General features: G+C 45.4%; 1 protein-coding gene across 2 annotated transcripts in view; it reads right to left on the reverse strand.

Moving 5' to 3' along the window:
- Nucleotides 1–20,483, reverse strand: part of Ankrd6 (ankyrin repeat domain 6) — a 171,503-nt gene extending 151,020 nt beyond the window's left edge. The window contains exon 1 of one of the 2 annotated variants that reach the window (XM_015994185.3): nucleotides 20,331–20,483. The gene's annotated coding sequence lies outside the window, so the exon portion shown is untranslated. The remainder of the gene's footprint in view (nucleotides 1–20,330) is intronic. The other variant, XM_042270958.2, reaches the window with a different exon arrangement.
- Between the last annotated feature and the right edge of the window lie 578 nt (nucleotides 20,484–21,061).

Below are 21,061 nucleotides of genomic sequence, written 5' to 3' on the forward strand. Positions count from 1 at the left end.
TAAGCATTATGAACTTAACCTGGAGTCACTACAGTCTATGGGCCTTCCATCTTGACTTCTGACATGTCTGTGATGCACGTTATTGCTAAACATAGCACATAACTGGCTGTTAGAGTCTAAATACAGAGAAAACATCCAGTACATAGTAGAGGGCCCTGTCAAGACAACAGGCTTCCCTCCAAATGAAACTCATAATTCCTGGGGAGGGAGAATGATTGTATTCCGCAAATGAGGCCAACACCAAAAATGAATTGTCTCACTAACAAGCACTATATTCAGGAAGAAGTTTCTGTTGTATTAATAAACAATACATCTTGTAATTTGATAAGTATTACCTAAGCTGTAGTTTTTCTACTAGAGACTTCATGGATGAAGTTTAATTGACCAACCTTAATTCAACAAAAGTGTTAAAATTCTCTTCCATGAAAAGAATCATTTAAATGTCAATCCATACTCTTCTATACAAAAATCTTTTACAAGTTGATAATTTACAAGCATGTAAAAAACTTCAAAAGAAAAATGTCTTCAGACAATCTGCCCACAGATAGTAGCAAAATAAGCCTAAAGATTAAAAATATATAAAGCTGGGGCTGGAGAGACATCTCAGCTGTTAAAGGCTAGGCTCACAACCAAAAATATAAACATATATAAATAAATATATGGTTGTACACACCTGTAACACCAGCACTTAGTAGGTGGACTCACAAAGATCCAGAATTGAAAGGCAGCTGAGGATATGTGGCAAGTCTGAAGGCAGCCTGGTCCTCACACTGAGACCATCTTTCAAACAAACTGTTCAGACTTTCTTTCTTCCTCTGTTTCCTCACCCCCACCCCATCTGGTTGTTTGTTTTTGAGACAGGGTCTCTCTGTGCAGCCCTGGCTGTTCTAGAACTCACACTGTAGCCCAGGCTAGCCTAGAACTCACAGAGATCTCCCTGCCTCTGCCTCCTGAGTGCTGGGATTAAGAATGCAGAGACTGGCCAGGTGTGACCAGGCCTTTAAAGCCAGCACTCAGGAGGCAGAGGCAGGGGGATCTCTGAGTTCCAGGCCAGCCTGGTTTACAGAGTTCCAGCAGGTCAGCCAGGGCTACATAGAGAGAACCTGTCTCAAAACAAACAGACAGAAAATGCCACACACACACACACACACACACACACACACACACACACACACCGCAAAAAGAAATGAAAAATAAATTTAAAAAAAAAAGTGCAAAGACTAAAAGCATGTTCCCACACCTGGTTGCAACACATTCTTAAAGATCTGTGTGGGCCAGAGCATTCAGGGATTGCTGGGAAGACGAACGTTCCTTTTCTCCTAGCAGGCTGTCTTTCTGTTTCAGAGTTCACTCTGACTCTCTGAAAACAGTCTACTTCCTCCTCGACACACCCACAGCGCACTGTTGAAATCTCATGGCACAGGAGCATGCCCTGGCTGCCTTCTCAGTCCCCACAAATCCTGGATTTCTTTTCGGACTCTAAACTCAAGGTGTGTCCTGCCAGCAACCCCTCTGAAATCTATACAAAAAGGATAAAACTGAATCAAAATGGAGAATTCAAACCCCCAAGGAAAGTTACAAAGTAGTTTAGACGGAAGCCATGTAAGTTCTAGAAAAGGTGTTATTAACACACAAAAGAGTCTTGGCAAACCAAGGCAAGTTACAAATGAAGACACAAGATCACAGGATCTTTTCCTGTGTATCAGGTGACATTTCTGCGCTGGCTTCCAGACAAAAGCCAGACAGATGTAAGTGCCTGTCGATAACACCCCAGCACGGTTCAGATTTCTGCAAGAGGCATGTATGATCAAGTTGCAAGGGACGGAAGAGGTGTCTATCTTACAGAGAAAACACTCCTCATCTATGCAGCAAGTTCCAGCCATCTGTTATTCTAACACTGGACACTTAATCAGGTCAAAAGGAGGTGCAGCTCCAGCCAGTGGAAGCAGGAGCTCACACTACTAGATAACATATCACCACCAGTGATGAGACCGTCCTAGGGAGAACAAGGGCAGCTTTTACCTTCAGAGACCAATGGCTCTCCCCAGGCAGGGTTCCTAGGACAATTCTGTTACGTCAGACCACACTGAAGGCTCGGCTCTTATGATAGTTGTGGTTGTCCACCTAACTGGTAAGTTGGACAGCCTGACTTTATTTCCAGCACCCAAATACAAATATTTTTGCTCAAAAAAGTGAACCAAAAGGGGCAGAAATGTAATTTAGTGGTGAAGCCCTTCCTTGGCTTGAATAATGCCCTGGGTTCATCCCCAATACACACATCTCATCCCCTCTTCCTGAAACACACACACCACCACCACCACCCCACGTACAATTAGAACCTAATAAAAGACTGTCTTCAAGGACAGCCAGGTACAAACATGAGATCAAGGTTGTTTCTTTGCTTGCTCGTTTGCTGGCCCTGCCTTCAATAAGATTATTATCTGAAATAAATAACGGCTTCTATTTGTTTTTGAAAAAGTCATAAGCCTTTCAATTTGATTAAATACCATGTTATGATACAAATATTTAAAATATTCACTCCTTTTACCTAACAATTTAATTGCTGGTAATCTACTTTAAGGAATTAGCTAAGAAAATATAAAGTATTTATGTACATATTGTTTCAATGGTGTTTTTAAAATAACACTACAGACAGAGTCTTCCTAAATGTCCAAGAAGAAACCAGTTCAATCACAGTGAATACACACACATACACACACACACACACACACACACACACATATTTTGTTGTTGTTGGTTTTTGGTTTCTCAAGACAGGGTTTGTCTGTGTAACAGCTCTGGCTGTCCTGGAACTCAGAGATCCTCCTGCCTCTGCTTCCCAAGTGCTGGGATTAAAGGTATGCACCACCACTGCCCAGCCCATGTATATTATTTTGTAGTTGCTGAAATTTTATGTTTTTGAAAAATGTCATGGCATAGAAAATGTCCAGAAAAACATGAGGAAAAAGTTATAAAATTGCCTAAATATTAAATATATATTTATTATTAAATGTTTATCTTCATATGGGGGTTTGGAAATAAAATACCTTATAATACTAAAGGCCTATGCCTCTTACTCCTAACCAGTGGAAAGGAAACCAAAACCAAGAGTTTCCAAAATAAGACTTTGGTGAGTAAAGAAAAATAAGCTTGTAGAAAGGTGAAATAATAAAACTGGGATTGACAAATTTTTTAAATGGAAGTTTAAAAAAAAAAATCTCTCAGGAAGCAGAATCACAAAACAGAGACAGAAAAGTTAACAAGAAAGAGACCAGAGCAGGCATGGTGCACACTGTAATCCCAGCACCGGAGGCAGAGGCAGGCGGATCTGGGTGAGTTCGAGGCCAGCCTGGGCTACAGAGTGAGTTCCAGGACAGCCAGGGCTACACAGAGAAACTCTGTCTCAGAAACAAAAATCTGAGCATCAAATGTTTTAATAAGAGAAAACAGAGGAGAGACAGGAATGATCCAAAAAATGGCAGTGGAAAACTTCCTAGAAGCAGAGGACATATGCTACCTACTGTTGTGGAATATTAGTTTAAGATATGCTACATTCCTTTATGCTGTGGGATATTTGCTTAATGATGCAAAGAGGTGTTGCACACTTTTCTGTCGTATTTGTTTAGCTCTGTAAAGCTGTGTTACTTTGCCTCTCTAAAATACCTGACTGGTCTAATAAAGAGCTGATTGGTGCCGGGCGGCGGCGGCGGCGGCGGCGGCGGCGGCGGCGGCGCACGCCTTTAATCCCAGCACTCGGGAGGCAAAGGCAGGAGGATCTCTGTGAGTTCGAGGCCAGCCTGGTCTCCAAAGCGAGTTCCAGGAAAGGCGCAAAGCTACACAGAGAAACCCTGTCTCGAAAAACAAAAAAAACAAAAAACAAAAACAAAAAAAGAGCTGATTGGCCAGTAGTTAGGCAGGAGAGGGATAGGTGGGGCTGCCAGGCAGAGAGAATAAATAAGAGGAGAAATCTAGGCTTGGAAAAAAAATGAGGAGTGAGAAAAGGAGAAGGAGAGGAGGACACCAGGAGCCAGCCACCCAGCCATCCAGCCACACAGCCAGTCACAGAGTAAGAAGGAAAGAAAGACACATAGAATAAAGAAAGGTGAAAAGCCCAGAGGCAAATGTAGTTAAAGAGAAATGGGACGATTTAAGTTAGAAAAGCTGGCTAGGGTCTAGAGAGATGGAAGGGCACTGGCTGCTCTTCCAGAGGACCCAGGTTCAATTCCCAGCACCTACACGGCAGCTCACTACTGCCTGTCACTCCAGTTCCAGGGGACCTGACACCCTCACCCACTACCATTCCTAGCATTACAGAAGTTCTGGGGAGTTGAACTCAGGTCCTCCCATTTGCACAAGCTTTATCCACTGAGGTATCTCCCCATCCTGTTTGTTTGTTTAGTCTCAAACAACAGGCTGAGGCTGGCCTCAAACCCATTATGTAGCCCAGGATGGCTTCAAACTCAATAATCCTCAGACTCTCCAATGCTAGGATTATAGGCATGAGTCATGGTACCTCAAGTTTAGACTTCTCTAGTGTCCAGAGTCTCCAGCAGGTGTCACTTTGTGGGCATAGTGAAACCTTTAAGGCACAGAGGTGGATGACCTTGGAAGGCACACTGGGGCGAACCCGGATGCCCTTCCTAGCTGTCTAGAAGCAAGTGGGTTTCCTCTGTTGTGCTTCCAATAGAATGTACTAAGTTGCCACAGCCCCAAAGCAATGAACCAAACAAGCAACCACGGCTGAAATCATAAGCTCAAACAAACATGTCCTACTTTTAAGTCCTTTCTCCAAGTACTCGGTCTTGAAACAATGAAACACAAAGCTGATTGCACAACATGAAAGACCTATATAGAAAGGATTAAAAAACAGCTTTACCAAATGACTGACATCTTTGAATTATCCAAATTTTAGATGGAGAGAAAAAAGACCACTTTTTTGGTTTGGGTTTTGGTTTTTTGAGACAGGGTTTCTCTGCATAGCCTTGGCTGTCTTAGAACTCACTCTGTAGACCAGGCTGGCCTCCATCTCAGAGATCTGCCTACCTCTGCCCACCAAGTGCTGGGATTAAAGGTGTGTGCCATTACCTCAGGTTCAAAAAAAAAAAAGAAAGAAAAAAGAAGACCACTTTCACTTTCAGCCAGGTATGATGGCCCATGCCTTTTATCCCCACACTTAGGAGACAAGGCAGGCAGATCTTTGTGAGTTCAATGCCAGTCTGATCAACATAGTGAGTTCTAGGATAGCCAGGGCTATGTAGAAAGAGACCCTATCTCCAAAAAGAAAGAAAGAAAGAAAGAGAGAGAGAGAGAAAGAAAGAAAGAAAAGAAAAGAAAAAGGAGAGAGAGAGAGAGAGGAAAGAAAGGAAGAAAGAAAAGAGAGGAAGAGAAAAGAAACAAGGACCACTTTTAGAGGCTTCAGAGACAGATCAGCAGTTAACAGCGCTGGCTGCTCTTCCTGTGGACCCAGGTTTGATTCTCAGCACCTACATGTTGGCTTACAACCATGTGTAACTCCCATTCCCATGGATCCAATGACCTCTTCTGGCCTCTGCAAGAAGCAGGCACATATATGGTGCACAGACATACACGCAGGCAGAACACCCATACACATAAAATGAAAAAATTTTTTTAAAGATTTATTTATTGATTATACATATAGTGTTCTGTCTACATGCCAGAAGAGGGCACCAGATCTCATTATAGATGGTTGTTGTAAGCCACCTTGTGGCTGCTGGGAATTGAACTCAGGACCTCTGGAAAAGCAGCCAGTGCTCTTTACCTCTGAGCCATCTCTCCAGCCCCGAAATTTTTAAAAATATATTAAGACCACTTGTAGTCGAAAGGTTTCCTGTCCTGCCTGGCCCTGCAGTGGGAACAAATCTCTCCCACCCAAGTCCGCAACCACTTGGTCCCAAGTAAAACACAGAGGCTTACATTATTTACAAACTGGCCTACGACTCAAGCATCTGGCTAGCTAGCTCTTTCATCTTAAATTAACCCACTTCTACTAACCTATGTATCACCACGTGTTCTGTGGCTTTACTTGCATCCCATTACATGTTGCTCCTTGGACGGTGGTTTGGCTTCTCCCTTTACTCTTTCTCCTTTTACTATCTCTACTGGATTTTCCTGCCTGGCTCCATCCTGCCCTGCCATAGGCCAATGCAGCTTTATTTATCAACCAATCAGAGCAACACATATTCACAGCATACAGAAAGACATCCCACAGTACTTCTCCTTTTCTATGTAATCAAAAAGAAAGGTTTTAACTTTAACATAATAAAATTACATATAACAAAACAGTTACCAAGCAAGAATTACAGTTACAATATCTAGTCTGTTTACATGTAGTGCTATTTGCTCCACCCATGACCTTGGGCTATGGGGCCCGAAGGAGGCGGTGCTTCCTACCCTTGTCCATGACCTCTTAAAAGGAGAGCGAGGAGGGTCACATGTCCCTTCTCCCTGCTGCCTGTGAGGTGGATTTGCTCCCAGTCAGATCAGAGGACAACTTCAGCTGTCTACTCTGTTCTGTATTTGTGAGTGTATTCCCTTAGTTTATATCTTAATAAATCCCTATTCCCCATTAAATAGACTCATGTGGATTAATCATAATAACCACTTTTAAAGCAGCCCTTTCCTTTTCCTTCTCCCTCGCTTTGGAATGGGTTTGAGAATATATATCTTACAACCATGGGATGTCCCACACATTCAGAGACCTTCTGTTAAACAGAATAAGGTCTCCATCAGGACAATATTAAAAACTAAAAAAATTATCTTGGTGGTTCATATTAGACACATCCACATGGCCTTATTTTTAAATGTCTCTATAAATAAATAAATAAATAAATAAATAAATAAATAAATAAATAGCTCCAATGTTCGAAAAGATCTGTTCCAGGAAGATTTTGTCTAAACAACCTAACAGAACAGATGACAGACAGACAGAACACAAACAAGAGTAACTGTGATTCCACCAAAGAGCAAACACAGAAATTCCCTTTGCTTTATCTTTAAAAATACCAGTGAGCACCTCAAATGAGCCTATGGAATAAGGCAGAAATATGTACACATATATGTATATATATTCATTGCTAGTTATATTTTTACAGTAAGAATTGCATTAAAAGTTGGTGTGACAACTATTCAATTCATTAGACAAACTTGCAAGGTGTAAAGATTCAATAACATCCCTTGGGAGGTAGAGGCAGAAGGATAAGTAGTTCAAGGCCAACCTTGGCTACATAGAGTTCATGGCCAGCCTGCGTTACACAGGACCCAGTCTCAAAACAACAACAAAAGATTGAATAACATCATTTCTAACACTCAAGTCACAGAGTCTGGACTGAATGTTGTAATAACTACTGCAGCCCCAGGAGTTCAAGCAAGCCATAATACATCACAATGCCTACACTCTTGGGGTGCCTTATTCACCTAAACTCCCTCTGTGAATGAACCACAGCATCTTTACTTAGTGAAGGACCATGAGCTGTCGAGTGACTGACACCTGGTGAAATAAACTTAAAGCCGGTATTGAAGGCTCAGGGGCAGAGAGCCTGTTGATGGGTTTGATGACCAGTGCCAAAACAAAAAAATGTTTATGATTTATTTATTCTTATTTTATGTGCATTGGTGTTTTGTATGCATGTATGTCTGTAGGAAGGTATCAGATCCCCTGGAACTGGAGTTACAGACAGTTGTGAGCTGCCATGGGGGTACTGGGAATTGAACCCAGGTCCTCTGGAAGAGCAGCCAGTGTTCTTAACTGCTGAGCCATCTCGCCAGCCTCCAAAACAAATGTTCTAATCCTAAATTATGAACATCAGCTTTGCTACAGACAAAGATGACTTAGCATGAAGCTTACATCACACTCTAAATCAGCACTACTTAGTCACAGCCTAGGAAACCTAGGAAGAGCCAAGAGAGAGAAGAGCGTCAAGGACAGGGGAGGGAAGGGAAAGGGGAGGAGAGGAAGGAAGGGAATGGGGAAATGGTATCCCCTCACAATCCACGTGCACATTCTTTGTTGACACCCTGACTCCCGGCACTTCAGCAGAGTGTGACTGTCCATTTGGAGAGAAGCTGTAAAAGTGCTAATTAAGTTAAAAAGAGACTTTAGGGTGGTTCCTCTTCCAGTCTGAGTGGCAATATTAGGGTACACAGATACACTCTGTGCAGGGAAGACCACGCCAGTATAGACGAGAGGCCAGCCATCTTCCAGGTAAGGAGCGGCCTCAGAGGAAACCAGTCCTACTGACAGGTGGATCTCAGACTCGAACCCGCGCTGTGAGAAAATAAGTTCCTGCTAGTTCAGCCACCCGCTCTGTGGCCAGCAAACTAACATGGAGAGGGCCCTAGGTAGGTTTCTATTCTGTGATAAAGACCTGACCAAAAGCAACTTGGGAGAAAAAGCCTTATCTCAGTTTACAAGTTCATCACGAAGGGAAGGCAGGGCAGGAACCCGGAAGCAGAAACTGAAGTGGAGACCATGGAGGGTGCTACTTACTGGCTTGCTCCCCCATGGATGGCTTCCTCAGCCTGCTTTCTTATAGAAACCAGGAGCACCAGCCCAGGGATGGCACCACCCAAGATGAGCTGGGCTCTCCCATGTTGGTCATTAATCAAGAAAATGCCACACAGACTGACCTATGGGCCAATCTAACGGGAGCATTTTCTCAACTGAAGTTCCCTGTTCTCAGATGACCCTGGCTTGGGTCAAGTTGACTAAATAAATGAATTTCACCTGGACAGAGAGTAAGCCCATGGATTAAAAATAAAACACATAGAAAATATAACAAACATTTTACAAGACAATGCTAAGCTGTAGGATCTAAAGATGCCCACTTAGGAGGATTATAAACCCAATATGAGTTAGTGATTCCTAGAGAGGCTAGAAACAAGCAGGCCAGGCCGAGAGCGTGGCTGAGTGGTAACTGACTCGCTTAGCACGAGGGAGGCCAGACTTGAGTCCTCAGCAATGGGATAATGACTCACTTGCCACATTGTATCAGTCCTGGGAAAGCTCTTCAGGCCACAGGTCACTCCTTCATCAATGCACTCCTGCTGTAACCAGTGACAAATTACACGCTTTTCAAAGCTCACTGTAGCTAGCCACTCTTTTTTCATTATTATTTGTAAACAATGATAGTTGCTTAGAACATTTTGACTTTTTTGTTTTGTTTTGTTTTCTGAGACAGGGTTTCTGTTAGTTCTAACTGTCCTGGAATTCTCTCTGCAGACCAGGCTGGCCTTGAACTCATAGATTCACCTACCTCTGCCTCCTGAGTACTGGGATTAAAGGTGTATGCCATCACTGCACGGTTTAGCTGTTCGCTCTTTTTTTTTTAATTTTTTATTGATTCTTTATGAATTTCACATCATGCACCTCAATCCCACTCAACTCCTCGTCCCTCCATATCTGCCCTCCACCCTTGCAACCTCCCTCCCCCACTGCAAAAATCAAAAGAGAGGAAAAAAAACACAACTCCTTGTGGACGCTACAGTGTGTCATGGTGTGTCCCACAGTAGACCCTTTCCTTTTTGCCCAAACAGCTTCACTTGGAAACGCTCACTGTAATGAGCTATTGATCTGGTTCAGCCTCTGACTTCTGCTACAGTATCAACACTGGATCCACACCAGGACTCCTCTCGGACAGCCTGTGGTTGCCCTGTGTCGGAGATCCTGTAGCTTTGGTTCTGCAAGACAGGTCCCTTCATGAGCTCCAACAGTTCGTGGAGGGGTGGATGTTGGGGTGGGCCAACTCAAAGGCCTGGATCTAGGCCTGGGTGGTAGCTGAGCTGGCCAGCCTGTCCTGTACCTGCACCAGCAGGACAGCTCTCCCTCACCGAGGCCACCAGGGACAGTTCCACGGTGCATGCGGCAGCTGGTAAGGGGCGGGGCCTAGCTGTTCACTCTTAATCTGTTCTGTCCAAAAGATGGCAGCCACATATTTGTGTTACTGAAAGTGTAGTAAAGAAAAAGGAAAAAAAAAAAAAGAGGCAACTTTGAATGTGAAAACTGAATAGGAGGTATATAGTTAATGCAAGGAAAAGCTGAGGCTGGTGACCCAGCTCAGTGGTTAGAGGCATCCCGTTGCCAAGCCCAATAACCTAAGTGTGATCCCCAGGACCCACATGGTAAGAGAGAACTGACCCTGCAAGTTGTCCTCTGACATCTACCTGATTTCTATGGCATACCATATCCCATCACACACAAAGCAAAGAAACGTAAAAATAATTTTTTTGAAGAAAAAAGAAAGAAGTACCTGACTATGGGAATGTTGACACTGTAAATGCTCAAAGGTCCTAGATGTTCATCCAGAACAGATAAACAAAGAGAATTTATCAATATGCATGAGAAAAGCAATTGAGAGTGTTTTAGAATTTATTTAACTGTGTGTGTGAGTGTGTGTGTGTGTGTGTGTGTGTGTGTGTGTGTGTGAGTGTGTGTGTGTGTGTGTGTGTGTGTGTGTGTGTGTGTGTGTGTGTGTTAGGGGTTGGAGGCTGGGAAGACTAAGCCTCATCAGCGAGCTCTGGGTTTGATTGAGAGGCCTTGTCTCAATGAATAAGTTGGAAGAGTGAACCAGGATGATTCACCATCAGGCCTCCACATGCACACACACACACACACACACACACACACACACACACACACACACAGGAAAGAAAAGAAGAAGAAACTACAGCAAGCTGGGCACCGCAATCCCAGCCCTCAAGAAGCAGAAGCAAAGGAACTGTGACAAGTCTGAGGACAGCTTGGTTTCCACAGTGAAACTGTCCCAAACCAAGAGACAGGAGGCAGGAAAGGGAGGGGAGAAAAGGGAGGGGGTAGGGAGAGGTAAGACGGGAGAAGAAAGATGGAAGGAAGGGAAGAAAGAGAGTGAAGGAAGGAAGAGAGGGAGAGAGGAGGGAGAGGCTAAGAGAGGGATGGGGGAGGCATGAGAGAGGGGAGGAAGGAAGGAGAGAGGGGAGGCAGGCATGTGGGAGGAAGGGAGGGAGGGAGGGACGGAGAGACGGAGGGAGGGAGGGAGGGACGGAGGACAACAAAATCTTCCCATTGGAGGAGTTGTGAGAGCCACCTCAGAACACCGGACACACAAAGGATAAAAACATTGGAGGCCTGATGCAAACTTCAAACGGAGTTTAAAAACCCATCAGGGTATCAAGAGGCTTGAGTGTGTGTCCCAAGTTCTCTATTGAGCAAAAAAGCCCAGTTCTGTTCAAACCACTCTTCTTATTGAGCAAAACAACTTCGTGCTTAATGTTGCTGATGTTTTAAATGACAGTGTACAGTCTCACTGCTTCATTTCCACACAATAAAAGGATCTTTAAAGTTTTGTCAGAAAAATGTGAAGTCCTTTAAGAACAAGAGCATCTCCCCTGCTGACTGCTAATGCAGTGCCCTGGAACTCAGTGTACTTTTCAATGGGGGTGGGGTGGGGTGAGGCAGCTAGCGTTCCCAGGGGAGGCAGAGGGTGAGCGAGCTGGAGCCCAGCCGTTTGCAGGCCAGAGAGCGGTGGCTTGTTAAGCCAGAACAATGTCGCTGTGACTCAGGTCCATGGGAGCAAGGGGCAGTCAATGAGATCAGTCTAACACATGGAGGCCGGGGATCAGAAAGAAAAGTGCAGCCCGGGCAGCAGGAGCAGCACTTGGCAGAGGGCACAAAGGCTGCCCTCAGATGTGAAATCAGACCCATGCCTCGCTGGTGGCCAACTCTGCTCTCCTCTCTCTAAGTCAGCCAGGCTTTCATGAAACAGATTCCCCGTAAAGGGCATCATTATTGTCCATTTTTCAAGAGAGGCAATTCAGCCAGGTTTGAATGTGGGACCTGGGTTCTCAGATACATTACTAAATGCTAACCACAAGGGGAGGAAAATGTGGCCGAAAATGAGTGCCTCAAAACAAACGTCTGCTTGCTTTTAGGTAGAGGGACCGGGCTTCGCTGAGAGCAGTGAGGGGCTGCCTCGCTGTTCAAGTGGAACAGCAGCCACTCGGCCCTAATTGATAGTCTGGCCTTTGTACAGTGATGATCTCAGAGCAGCCAATAGTCAGTTCTTGGCCTTTCCTCCTGGGTCAGAACTACAGGACACCACTGTCCGCTCACGGTGTCAATACAAAACCCATGAGGTATAATGTGGCTTTTGTTTGCTTAGGTTTGAGGGACACTCTGAACACATCCTTCATCAACACTAATCAGAAATATGCCCTTATGAAACTGGGATGCTGACTTCTACTCAATTTACATGGCTAGGAAATTCAGAACACACACTAAACGTGTCTTAAGATTTATTCTTTTACTCTTAGAGTAAATGACCCATATTACTGGGATTCCAAAGGGTGGGGGATGGCATGGAGCACAGGGGTCTGCAGCAAAAATGGGACTGATTTTGTATTTTATTGTCAAACACCCAAAAACAGGTCACTTTTAAGCCAGCCAGCAAATTGTTAGTAAAATGCTCTTCACCAAAGGAAGAATAAAATCTGTCAATTTAGGATTTAAAAAGACAGAGTCGCACAGAACATCTAGACAACTGGTTCTAGCCTATCAAAATACCGAATCTTCTTTTTAAAGACAGGAGTGTGCTCTTTTCCAAATGGCTTCGGCAGGATGCAGTCCTGGGAAGCAAACAGATTCTAGCTTCTAGAGAGCAGCTACAGATGTGAAGGAGAGAGGAGGGTGTACAATGACTTGCGTCCTCCCACATCCATCATCAGTCAAGAAAATGTCCTACAGACTTTCCTACAGGCCAGCCCTCGGAAGCAGGTTTTTCAGTTAAGATTCACACCTTTAATCCCAGCACTCGGGAGGCAGAGGCAGGCGGATTTCTGGGAGTTCAAGGCCAGGCTGAGCTACAGAGTGAGTTCCAGGACAGGCTCCAAAGCTACACAGAGAAATCCTGTCTCTAAAAACCAAAAAAGAAAAAAGAAAATGTCCTACAGGCCAACCCTCGGAAGCAGTTTTTTCAGTTAAGATTCCTCCCCAGATATCCCTAACTTGTATCAAGTTGGCATAAAAACTATGCAGCACAGGGTGTTTCTTAGGTCCCACTCCCCCCCCCCCCATACTGTATAAAAACCCAAGAGATAAAGGAAGGTTCCTATTATCTACTACTGGTTTTACAGCTCTTCCAGTTTTTGATTGGCACCCAGAAGGTCCTACGAGCAAGCCATATATTTGGTATCATATAGTCTATGATGTTAAGCATCATGAATGGTTCAACAAGCATCCTTTCGCCTGTAAAGCACCCATTTAAGTTCTTTCTCACACCCCACCTCCTGCTATTAACCTTCACCTTGATTCTTACTTTCAAGTTTAATTTCTTGAGACAGGAAATCTCATGTATCACAGCTTTCTCTCCAAGGCCTGTGTGGCTGAGGATGATCATGAACTTCAGATCCTTGTACCCTCTCCTCCCAGTGCTAAGTGTGAGCCACCTGGTCTGGTTTTCAAAAGAACCGGCTAGCCCAGGCCACGGTGCTAATTTTTACTTGAATTTGCTCACTTTTAGCATCAGGAGGCATCCTGAGCTCCGACCCAAGCCACACACGTTCTCTGAAGCCTCCGTACCGACTTTCCCAGTGATTGCGTCTGTGACGGGCGAGCTCAGGAAGTGAGCGATTTAACTAATGAGGGAAACCCACTGTAGTGTTCAGAAGGCTGCAAATTAATGCCACTGGATACTGCCCTCTTTGTTCCAAGGTCTCCCATCAAGTAAGCAAGATGGTAATGCTGCTGGAAGCCAGAAGCCAATCCGGACCTGCTGTAACAACTATGTTTAGGGCAATGAATAAATTTAAAAAATAAAAAAGCAGAGAGCTAGATTTGTCCAACAGGTATCATTGCTGACCCTCTGATCTAGTGTGCCCCTCCCACCCCACCCAGGGGCTTACAAACTCCCAACACCACCCAACCCCAGATCCAGTGTATCATTAATCACAGTGAAAATTAACAGAAGCTGCCACCTCAACACACACCATTTTGGCACCGGAACCGTTTTAAACGGGAGGCATCAAAGAAGCCAAGCAAGCAAAGCTCTCTGCCCGCTGAAAGGGTAAAGCCAGGACATAAATTTACAATGTGTCTCTCCTGCCCTCTCTACTGGGAAAAGCATTTAACTTTAGCTTTTTATAAAAGTTTCAAGATGACATCAGCGGAATCTAGATTGAAAAGCTGTGCTAAGCCCTCCGACAATTTACAAGCCCTAAAAAGCAAGGTCCTTTTCCTTTGTGTGGCCTCCTCTCCGGGAATGACTGCTCTCTGTGGCAGGCTTTTTCACCCCTCTCTTCTATCCGAGTTTCCTCCCACAGATCTATAAAACAGGCATGTGGGCCAGGCGGGGTGGTGCATGTCCTTAATCCCAGCACTCCAGAGGCAGAGGCAGGTGGATCTCTGAGTTCAAGGACAGCCTGGCCTACCGAGAGAGTTCCAGGGCAGCCAAGGCTACACAGAGAAACCCTATCTCAAAAAAAAAGAAAAGGAAGGAAGGAAGGAGGGAGGGAGGGAGGGAGGGAGGGAGGGAGGGAGGGAGGGAGGGAGGGAAGGAAGGAAGGAAGGAAGGAAGGAAGGAAGGAAGGAAGGAAGGAAGGAAGGAAGGAAGGAGAAAGACCCCATCTTTAATTGTCTTTGGTAGAACAGCACAACCCAGCTGGTCGTGGATAAATGAACAGTGTCATGCTCGGTGCGCATCTCTGAGGCTTCTCTTTGGCTAACTGGTTACCAGGATCTTCCCCACACGGCCTTATTTCCTTATTTTAACCCCTTAGTATGTCCCACATCTACCTGTCAGACACTAGATAGAGCTAAATGGGGTTTCCTGGCGCAAATTTACTTCAAGCAACTAAGAAGAACCAAATTATGTAACTTCAGTTTCCCACAAAGGCAAATAATTAAAAATGACACATACATTTTGTGATTATGTAACACATTCCATGCTAAAGACTTTGTTTTGAGGTGAAACAAGTCTCACACCCCCCTACTGCTGGCAGTCTTAAGTTGTTTCAACTATTATGAGAACAGTTAAGAAGCCACCGAGACATGCGCATTCTTGTCCTGGGCTAATCTCCATCTTCAGTCCTTCTTTCTTAAATGCATAGTTCTCCATGGTCACATGACTGAATAAAGCCAATGTTCTTCAGTCACTAAATAATACTTGAACATAGATAGTTCGATCCCATCTTATCACATCCTATATGAAGATGTCATCATCCATACCTACACTATGAAAACTGTGTGTGTGTGTGTGTGTGTGTGTATGAATGCAGTTATAATTAATTGGCCAGTAATAAGAGTGGTCTATTTGGTTGGTTTGTTTGTTTTTCAAGACAGGGTTTCTCTGTACCTTTGGAGCCTGTCCTGGATTAGCTCTGTAGACCAGGCTGGTCTCGAACTCACAGAGATCCACCTGCCTCTGTGCTGGGATTACAGGCATGCGCCACCACTGCCCGGCCTATTTGTTTTTTTTTATCCTTTTGGATATTTTTGAGATAGAGTCTTATTCCATTGCCTTGAACTCTTAATCCTCCTGCTTCAGCCTCCAAAGTGAAGTCTAGCCCATATTTATAAAAGATAGCTATCTACCCATGGCAATAGCTGCTTGGGTTGGTACTCCTTGAATTCAGGTAGAGCCATGGAGCTGGCTCTGGCCAACTTAATATGAGCTGAGTGATGCTCCCCAGGTTGGTGGAGTCAGTGTGGTAAGCCTCTATGCTTCCTTCTGTCTTGAGTGACTGGAGACCACAGTACAAGATGGCGCCATCACAAAGAAGGAATCACTTTGACCTGTGATGTCAGGAAGGAGAATTGCCCAGGAAAGCTGCCCAGCCTGAAATAAACTACCAACTTCACTGGATAAATACTCTCCTTGAACTAAGCCACTAAGTTCTAGAAATGTTTGTTTACCATGCACAGCATGCCTCAGCAGAATGTATGTCGGTGTGGAAGAGTTTAAGTACAATTTATTAAAAGTTTTCTAAAATGAAGGCAAATAGAGAGGAATCTTATATGTAAGAAAAGCCTACAAGTTACAATTTTACCATTTTAGATAAGGAAAAGTCTCAGTGACAGGAACAGTTGTGTGTTAGGTCAATTCCAACTGGTGTTTCACATTGTAACACTATGCAAATGTTCCCTTAACCACTGGATACTAATCAAGGCAGAATACACCATACAAATACATTCGAAACAAAGAATAAACCAAGAGATGGCCTTATAGTTAAAGTTTACCTGCTTGGGGGAGAATCTACTTAATTTCAGAGGCTGACACCACAGCTCAGTGGGGGAGCACTTGCCCTGTACACATGGAACCCCCGGGTTCAGTCCCCATCATAGCGGGTAGAGGATAGCGACTTCCATCTTTATGCTGGAGCCACCAGCAACTAACACAGACACTTGCCTTTCAAAAAGAACATAACTATGTCCTACATCCCTTCCCTCTGTGCAGGTCTGAGGAGGTGATGGGACAGACAGGTGATGGCATCATCCCAGGTTCTCTAGCCACCCAGCTCAGTGCCCTGCTACAGTCTGGTACTGAGGCATCATGAACTAAATGTTTACTCTTAAACTGTATTTTAAAATACTATTATGGAGAGGGTGATATAATTATATTATAATCTCAAAAATAAAAAGAAGTCATTTGTAAAATACTATTAAGTTCACATGGTATGTCACTTCCTGTCACGTTCTCCCCCATCTGCTGTTAGCCAAAATTGATTTCCTGTCCCTATAAATTTGACTATTCTAGGTGTGGTGTAAAATCATAGCGTCTGCACCTATCCCTCACTATAATGTCTTCTGGGCTGGAGTACCATTTTGGGGTCTTCGCTGGGTGTTCCGCAGCTGTAAGTCACAGGAGTGACCCGGTACATTTAACAATTTGAATGCCAACATAGCGCCCAGAACACGTTCCCCAGTGCTGAACCCAGCTTCAGCACCGAACCCCTACCCACAACAGCAAGTCTGTGAAAGGGTGGATTTCCAGAGCTGGCTGTGGGAAAGTGATACGGAAAAACTAACGTGGAACAGGAAATGAGGTGGTGGTCTCTTGACCAGACGCAGGACGGGCGCGGGCGTCCTGCTAGTGACTGGCTACTTAAAAACAACACAAGCCAGACATGCTGCTGTCCCTTTGTCCTCCAGACACTCAGGAAACTAAGGAGGGAGGACAGTCATGAATGGGAGGCCAGCACAGCTACACAGCAACACCTGCCTCTAAAGAAATAAATACAGGGCTCGAGAGATGCCTTGGCAGCTAAGACATTCGCTGCTCTTCCAAAGGACTCAGGTTCAATTCCCACCACCCACCCTGCTCACAACCATGTAGTTCCAGTCCCCTCTTCTGATCTCCAGGGGCACTGCACACGTGTGGTACACAGACTTACACGCGGGCAAAACACCCACATACATACAATAAAAATCTCAAAAATATTTTTTAATCAAATAAATAAATACAATTTTACATGCCTCGTTTGTTTTAAGTGGCATCTAAATACCTAGTTGTTTTCACCTCACCCACTCCTAACTATTTCAGCCTAAGAGTACCAGGAAAAACTTCCTTACACACTAAGGACTCCAAGACCCCTCCAGGAGTCTTTCCTTTAACTGAGACTTCAGAGCTCTGACAGCCACTGAAAGCACTCTGAGGTAGAGGCAGGAGGATCTCTGTCGGTTCAAGATCAGCCTGTTCTACACATTACATTGAGTTCCAGGACAGCCAGGGCTACATACAGAGACCTCCGACTCAAAGGGGGAAAAAAAAACACTGAAGAGATTTATGTGTGATCCTGAAGAAATAACAAAAACACAGCACAGACACACTAAGAAGGAAAAAGAGTCTGGGCTAAAGCCATTTTCAAAGGTCATTCTCAGTCAGCTTAACCTTTTAAAGCCCGAACAATGCTCCCTGGATAGTTGTATTTTTACAAAATTTACCCTGAGCTGCAAAGACACAAATTACTGTTTTCCAAATTCTTAGGGACTCAAGCAAGCTTTTTAAATTAGAGCCTCCAAGGATGCCGGAAGAGACAGGGTCTCTGCACAGACTGAACACACCCTGAGTCCACCGCAGAGAAGCCACAGTTGGGAGCACTCAGCACGCCTTCCATCTTACTCTTGATATCCTGCTTTTAACTTGAGAATGCACTAAATTATTTCGGAAATGCTTGTTTGGACATTTCCCTTCCCTGGAGTTTTTCATTTAGAAGCAAAAGGGGGAATTAAAACAAAATCCAGAACAGTGATTGATGGTGGGGTAGTTACCGCTCTGGCTCCTCAGCGGGGTGACGGGGTGCTTGGGCCTGCAAATTATTCTCGGATCACATGTCTCTGAGCGTAGGATTTCAGAGACGACACCAGAATCTTCTCTGTGTGGAACAGAGGACTCTGGAAACCCAAGTGTGCCTTGTTGCCAAGATGAGTCATAGGACAAGCAATTGTCTTTTACATGGAAGACAGGCTTCCGAAACACGGAGGGGCTGACTGACGGGAGGCTAAGGCTAATTAATATTCGATGCGACCACAGACAAAGAGTAACAAATAGGGTTGTTGTGTGGTTTTGTTTTTAAGACAGAATTCGCTGTGTATCCCAGGCTGGCCTCAAACTCTCTAGGTAGCTCAAGCTGACCTCAAATTAATGATCCTGCCTCGGCCTCCAGAGGCTGGGATTACAGGTATGTGCCACCAAACTTAGCATTTTTTTAAACTTGTCTATTTTTATTGATGTGCACTGGTGTTTTGTTCCCATGTATGTCTATGTGAGGGTGTTGGATCCCCTGGAACTGGAATTGCAGATAGTTGTGAAGTTGTGAGCTGCTATGTGGGTGCTGGGAATTGAACCCAAGTCATCTGAAAGGGCAGCCAATGCTCTTAACTGCTGAGCCATTTCTCCAGCCCCCTAAGCCTAGCATTTTTATTGTGATAGTTTTAGTTCTTTGTTGTTGTTGTTGTTTGTTTGTTTATTTTTGTTTTGTTTTGTTTTTTGAGACAGGGTTTCTTTGTATAGCTTTGGAGCTTTTCCTGGAACTCACAGAGATCCACCTGCCTCTGCCTCCTGAGTACTGGGATTAAATGTGTCTGCCCCCATCATCTGGCAGTTTTAGTTCTTTTTAAAGATCATCTCTGGTTATACTTTTCAACACTATACAACTAACTGTTTTCTAGTCTCTAATTTTTCCTCATCTTTTTTCTCTCCCTCCCCCTGCCCCAAACTGAAGGGCAGAAAAACCCTTCCGAGTGTAATATGAATTCCTAGTTTATTTTTAGATATCTATTTATTTATGTTGTGTGTAGATGAACTACAGTCCATGAGGAGGTCACGGGATGCAACTTGTGAGAGTCAGCTACACCTTATCCAATCTTCTGGGAATCCAATTCAAAATGTCTGGTGGCAAGAGTCTTGACTGACTAAGCCACCCTCTTGCCACTGTATTCTTAGTATAAAGAGGGGGGGGAACCTCACTCATCATATGCTAAGCACACAGTAGGGATGACACAGGAACTTAATTGTGGCAGCTACTCACAGAACAGCTGTTTTAAAAATGGGAAACCGTTACTCGATGTCAATCAGAACACGTGAGACAACCTTGCACTTGGGTGTGACTGGTCATTGCCCAAGTTCTTTTCGTTACATTTGATCTCTATCAGCTTAACATACATGGCTACCATCAGCCAAGAAGCTCACAGGAAGGATGCCTGGCAGGCAAAGCCCGATGCCAACTTCGAGCGTTATGTATGACGCTTTCAGTTCACAGTTCTAAAAATTAAGGCTTCAAGATGTGAGTTTTCCAGTCACACACCTAACTGCACGACTCAGTCTCATGCCACCTAAGTGGTAAACACACACACACACACACACACACACACACACACACACACACACACACACACACACACACCTTACCACCACGTGAATCCTCTCAGTGCACTTCGGGGATGGGGTGGGGGGACATTCTTGGCCAGTTTTACAAAGTCCAACTCTTTTTGGGTCACCAACACTGTTCCCCTTCCCTCCAGCTCTCCAAATCTACAGGAAGCGCCACACTTCAATGCCCTAGGCGAGTGAGGAAAGCCTGAGCCTGAGAGGCGGCGCATAAGGCCCTGAAGCCCCGCTGATCCGGCTGCGCTCCCAACGACTGTGGAGACTGGCCTCGCCCGGGCGGTCGCAGGGTTCGGCAGGGCATGCACCCCAACACACGCGCGACGCCAACCAAGAGCGCCTGGAGGAGCGGGAAGGCCAGCAAAGGAGCGCGGCCCCTGCCAGCGGCGTCCCCTCCCGGTGTCCCCCAGAGCGATCCCTGAGGATTCCCAGCACCCGAAGGAGACGGTGACGGCGCAGTACCTTTCTCTCCCGCGCCGGCCGGCTGCCCCGCACGGAGCTCGCGGGCCGCTGCACTCGCTGCCAGCAGCCGCTCGCCCCGCGCTCCGCCGCGCGAGCTCTGGATGCCTTAGGGGCCCGCCAGCCACGCCCCATATGCCACGCCCCACAGGCCACGCCCCCACCGTGCTGTCCTCGGGGCTGCAGCGCCCCGCAGCGGCCGCCGGTCACTGCACGGCCCACTCGAACCCCACACCCGAGCGGGGCCCACGCCTCGGGCAGCAGAAGGACGGCAGCTGACGGCTGTTTCTGCAGTTGCACCAGACGCCTCCGAGGAGAGGACTGAGCGGAGATCCCTCCAGCCCTCCACCTGTGGCCATCTGCAAGCTGACCGGTGGGAAAAGATGGAAGCTCAACACAGAGGACGCTACTGCTACCCGCTGTCGCCTGGCAGGAACCAGCAAGAGCATCAACGCCCACCCGCGCGTTCCGCGTTCCGAGCACGTCTTACATACGGTTGTCTTGACTGTTTTTGTCTCCCTTTTCCACAGCTACTTTTTCAGTACCTAGAAGAGCTCCCTGGGCAGCAAAGACTAGGGGGTTACACTCCACAAATGTCACCAACACCTGGCCTCTGTGTGTGTGTGTGTGTGTGTGTGTGTGTGTGTGTGTGTGTGTGTGTGTGTGTGTGTATAGCAAATGCAGAGAGAGAGAGAGAAAGGAATAAATTGATAAATGAATGACAGAAAAAAAGC

Source organism: Peromyscus maniculatus, chromosome 2 (assembly GCF_049852395.1).
Source record: "Peromyscus maniculatus bairdii isolate BWxNUB_F1_BW_parent chromosome 2, HU_Pman_BW_mat_3.1, whole genome shotgun sequence".
In the NCBI taxonomy this organism is placed as follows: Eukaryota; Metazoa; Chordata; class Mammalia; order Rodentia; family Cricetidae; genus Peromyscus; species Peromyscus maniculatus.